Source organism: Aegilops tauschii, chromosome 3 (assembly GCF_002575655.3).
Source record: "Aegilops tauschii subsp. strangulata cultivar AL8/78 chromosome 3, Aet v6.0, whole genome shotgun sequence".
NCBI classification, from domain to species: Eukaryota; Viridiplantae; Streptophyta; class Magnoliopsida; order Poales; family Poaceae; genus Aegilops; species Aegilops tauschii.
Window position 1 is genome coordinate 420,128,627 of NC_053037.3, and position 6,000 is coordinate 420,134,626.

Genomic DNA, 6,000 nt, shown 5'->3' on the forward strand with positions numbered 1-6,000 from the left:
TCATTGGGTTCGACACTCTTACTTATCGAAAGAGGTTACAATTGATCCCCTATACTTGTGGGTTATCACCGACGTGGTGAAGGCTCTGGCCCAGATGAAGTCCCCTAGAGACTACCCCCCAGGACTTAACAGGTAAGATCTGACCAGCTAAATCCTACCAATACCGCTTGCAATGGCTATGATTTGTAAGGTTGATGTATTAAGCATGTTCGTGCCTTGTTTATTTCAGTACTGCGCAATGTGTGATGTTCAAATATTACCGTGTCCAGCTCAATTTCACCAATACCAGGAACAAACTTACAATACATGATTCAGGATATCACTAGAGATGCTGCCCATTTGCTATTTTTAGTGGATGCTAACCCTATTGTACTTAACATGCCTGTCCATGTACTTATGTAGGGTCATAACGGCCGATGCTTTTGTTTGCCGTCAAGGTGAGCTGCATCCCATGTCTTACAGTATTTCACATAATTTGTGCAATTGCAGTTTAACTTCTACCATTTACTGGTTGCCTGTAGGTACACATGTCAGTGGCACTGATCCACACTTCGACCCGGAGGAACAGCTCGCCTCCGCCATCGCTGACTTTGGGCGAGCTCTGGCCAAGATGAAGTGCCCCAGCAACTACCTCTCAGGACTTACCAAGTATGTACTCACCAGTTCAATCTTACCAATACCAGTTGCAATTAATGGCTATGTTCTGTACGGTCAATGTATTAAGAATGTTCTAGTAAACATGCCTAACACATTTTTGCTACTTTCCCTACCTTTTTATAGACATCTGGGCCATTCTCTGCTCTGGCAGCACCTGCCTTGTGATGTTTAACTATGTCAATTGCATTTTTAACAGTACCGGTTTCAATGTATATTGAGCCTGTTGCGATTAACAGTTGAATCCATTTTTAAACAGTTGTATTTCAATGGCTACAAACTTAAAAAATATGACTTAGGATGCTGTTAAGCATGTTGCAATTAGCAGTTGTATCCATTTTTTAATCTGTCCATTTGCTACCATGTTACTCTCCGCAATGAAGATATACTAGAGATGCTGCCCATTTGCAATTTTTGGTGGATGCTAACCCTATTGTACTTAACATGCTTGTCCATGTACTTACGCAGGGTCATAACAGCCGATGTTGTTGTTTGCTGTCGAGGTTAGCTGCATCCCATGTCTTACAGTATTTCACATAATTTGTGCAATTGCAGTTTAACTTCTACCATTTACTGGTTGCCTGTAGGTACACATGTCAGTGGCACTGATCCACGCTTCGACCCGGAGGAACAGCTCACCTCCGCCGCCGCTGACTTTGGGCGGGCTCTGGCCAAGATGAAGTGCCCCAGCAACTACCTCTCAGGACTTACCAAGTATGTACCCACTAGTTCAATCATACCAATACTAGTTGCAATTAATGGCTATGTTTTGTACAGTCGATGTATTAAGCATGTTGTAGTAAACATGCCTAACACGTTTTAGCTATTTTCCCTACCTTTTTATAGACAACTCACTACTGGAATCAGCTAATTTGCCATCTGCCAGCTCTTTGCCGTCTGCTAGCTGACGGCAAAGCAGCTCTTTGCCATCAGCTATGCATAAGCAGATGGCAAAGAAAAGGCTGACGGCAAAGAAGCTCTTTGCCATCTATATATGTCATATATATTTTCTGTGATATGTGATATGAAACTTATGTGCTGGATATGTGATATGGAAATATATCTATATATGTCATATATATTTTCTGTGCAAATTGTGGGATTTAATAAAAAACAGAAAAAACAGCCAATATGCAGGCTCTTTGCCGTCTGCCACCGACGGCAAAGAGCTCTTTGCCGTCTGCCGCGGACGGCAAAGAAGCCACGTGGCAGCCAACTGTGCTTCCTGGGAGCTGACCCATTTGGTCAGTTTGCCTACAGTGGCAGACGGCAAAGACTTTGCCGTCCGTGGCAGACGGCAAAGAACCTGCACTTTGCCATCAGTGGCAGACGGCAAAGAACCTGCCATCTAGTGACGTGTAGATGACATCATAAGGCGGACGGCAAAGACCAGAGAAATTTTGCCGTCTGCGGCGGACGGCAAAGGTCTGCCGTTAGCCACTTAACGGACTGACAGCGCAATTATTGCCGTCCGCCCTCTTTGCCGTCCGCCTCCAGGAAGCAGACGGCAAAGCAGCTGTTTACCGTAGCCTTCTTTGCCGGAGCCTTTTGCCGTCCGCGGCTGACGTCAAAGGTCTTTGCCGTCCGCCTTTCGAGCCTTTGCCGTCCGCCGTGGCAGACGGCAAAGTAGTTGTTTCCTGTAGTGACTGGGCCATTATCTGCTCTGGCAGCACCTGCCCTGTGATGTTTAACTCTACCAATTGCATTTTTATCAGTACCGTTTCAATGGCCATTAAGCCTGTTGCAATTAACAGTTGTATCCATTTTTAAAGAGTTGTATTTCAATGGCTACAAACTTACAAAACATGAATTAGGATGTTGTTAAGCCTGTTGCAATTAACAGTTGTATCCATTTTTAATCCGTCCCTTTGCTACCGTCTACTCTTTCGAAATGAAGACATCACTACAGATACTGCCGTTTTATTACCATTTGCTTTTTTTGGTGGATGTTAACCCTGTTGTAGTTAACATTGGCTTTCCATGTACTTACACAGGGCTACAATGGGCGATGCTGTTGTTTGCCATCGAGGTTAGCTGCATCCCATGTCTTATACACCATCTATTCCTAAATATAAGTATTTTTAGAGATTCCAATACAGACTACATAAGGAGCAAAATGAGTGAATCTAGATTCTAATCTAAACTATATCTATAATTCTATATACGTCCATATGTAGTTCATATTGAAATCTCAAAAAAAATACTTGTACTTAGAAACATAGGTAGTTGTATTTTACATCATTTGTGCAATCTCAGTTTAGCTTCTAACATTTACTGGTTGCTTGTAGGTACATATATGAGCGGTACTGATCCACGCTTCGATCCCTTTTGCGTATGGGGCAATGAGATATTCATGAACAAGCGTCAAGTGAGGAAACTAAGAAAGATTGTTAGGCGAAAGAAACGGGTGATTGGAATTAAGCTCTTTATTTACACTTTTTCGAAGACAATAGTGAACTTCAGGATGGTAAGTAATGTGTTGCCTTTTCCCCCTGCCCACAACAAGTTACTCTATTAGACCTTAGTATCTAATATTTTTCTCTTTTCAGTGGTTTCCGAAGCTATTTGCTGATGATTACCTTGCAAACTACATGACCGGAGTGGAGGCAACTAAGGTTAAAGTATATAATTCATGCTACCATGATAATGCTCTAGAAGTCTTCCTGGAGGCGGTGAAGGATGGGCGGGCGATCGTCATAAGGGGTTGGACAAAAGTGGTTCGTGCCTATGGTATGCAGGAAGGCACATTATGGGCATTCCGCTTCTTCAACACCGTCGGCAGTCAAAATGATTTACACTTGTCTCTTCACCTTTACCGCCTTTCAATACTGTGGTTCATCATAGTTAATTGCTGACTAATCCTGTAATTACTGAACATATTGTACTGGCAATTTTATTTATGGATTCGTTGTTGAACCATTGTGCTGAGAATTTGAATTGTACGTTTCATATTTCAAAATTTCCAATTTGAATAATAAATTACAGGAAAAAATAAAAAGAGAACAGACGGTCATGGACCTTTGCAAACGGTTCTAGCAGTAAAAGCGCTTGCGATGGATAGCCCAATGCCACACAGTTTCCTTCATCAAATCATGTGTGATATAGTTGATAAAAGCAAACAGTTAACCAAGGCAGACCGTGTGTGATAGTTACACCTTTCACACACGAGCCTACACATAAAATTGTGTGGGATGTACGTACGAATGGAAATGTTTTCCCTGGATTGACTATGTGGGATGTACATAAGAACGGAAACGTATTCCTTGGATTGACTGTGTGTGATATACATACGAACGGAAATGTTTTTCTGGGATTCACCGTGTGGGATCTACATACCTACGGAAATGATTTTCTCGGATTACCGTGTGGGATGTACATACCTACGGAAATGATTGGGTTTTGATGCCTCGCCCGATCGCACACGGCCCCAGCCTGGGTCCCAGGAGGGCCTATCCCTGACGATTTCTGGGTCGTGTGGGAAGGAACCCCCTATCGCCCACACTCACTTGGTGACGGTTCCAAATGCCATCGCGGGAAGGGGTTAAAAACCGTTTGTTTAGGACCAACGCGCACTAGTGTGTCATTCTTCTTGAAGTTCCCTTTCTTTTCCTTTGCCCTTTTTCTTGAAACTAGTGGTCTTGTTAACCATCAACACTTGATGCTCTTTCTTGATTTCTACCTTCACCGATTTTAGCATCGCGAACTGCTCGGGAATCATTTTTGTCATCCCTTGCATATTATAGTTCATCACGAAGTTCCAGTAACTTGGTGATGGTGACTAGAGAACTCTGTCAATCACTATCTTATCTGGAAGATTAACTCCCACTTGATTCAAGCGATTATAGTACTCAGACATTCTGAGCACATGCTCACTGGTTGAGCTATTCTCCTCCATATTGTAGGAAAAGTACTTGTCAGAAGTCTCATACCTCTCGACTCGGGCACAAGTCTGAGATACCAATTTCAGCTCTTCGAACATCTTATATGCTCCGTGGCATTCAAAACGTTTTTGAAGTCCCGGTTCTAAGCCGTAAAGCATGGCGCACCAAACTATCAAGTAGTCATCATACCGAGCTTGTCAAACGTTCATAATGTCTGCATCTGCTCCTGCAATAGGTCCGTCACCTAGCGGTGCATCAAGGATATAATTCTTCTGTGCAGCAATGAGGATAATGCTCATATCACGGACCTAGTCTGCATCATTCCTACTATCATCTTTCAACTTATTTTTCTCTAGGAACATATCAAAAATAAACAGGGAGCTACATCGTAAGCTATTATTCTACAACATAGATATGCAAATACTATCAGGACTAAGTTCATGATAAATTAAAGTTCAATTAATCATATTACTTAAGAACACCCACTTAGATAGACATCCCTCTAGTCATCTAAATGATCACGTGATCCATATCAAATAAACCATGTCCGATCATCACGTGAGATGGAGTGGTTTTCAATGGTGAACATCTCTATGTTGATCATATCTACTATATGATTCACGTTCGACCTTTCGGTCTCAGCGTTCCGAGGCCATATCTGCATATGCTAGGCTCGTCAAGTTTAACCCGAGTATTCGGCATGTGCAAAACTGTCTTGCACCCGTTGTATGTGAACGTAGAGCCTATCACACCCGATCATGACGTGGTGTCTCAGCACGAAGAACTTTTGCAATGGTGCATACTCAGGGAGAACACTTATACCTTGAAATTTAGTGAGTGATCATCTTATAATGCTACCGCCGTACTAAGCAAAATAAGATGCATAAAAGATAAACATCACATGCAATCAAAATATGTGACATGATATGGCCATCATCATCTTGTGCCTTTGATCTCCATCTCGAAAGCACCATCATGATCTCCATCGTCACCGGCTTGACACCTTGATCTCCATCGTAGCAGCGTTGTCGTCTCGCCAACTATTGCTTCTACGACTATCGCTACCGCTTAGTGATAATGTAAAGCAATTACATGGCGATTGCATTTCATACAATAAAGCGACAACCATAAGGCTCCTGCCAGTTGCCGATAACTTTTACGAAACATGATCATCTCATACAAAAACTTATATCACATCATGTCTTGACCAAATCACATCACAACAAGCCCTGCAAAAACAAGTTAGACGTCCTCTACTTTGTTGTTGCAAGTTTTACGTGGCTGCTACGGGCTTCTAGCAAGAACCGTTCTTACCTACGCATTAAAACCAAAACGATTTTTCATCAAGTGTGTTGTTTTAACCTTCAACAAGGACCGGCCGTAGTCAAACTTGATTCAACTAAAGTTGGAGAAACAGACACCCGCCAGCCACCTGTGTGCAAAGCACGTCGGTAGAACCAGTCTC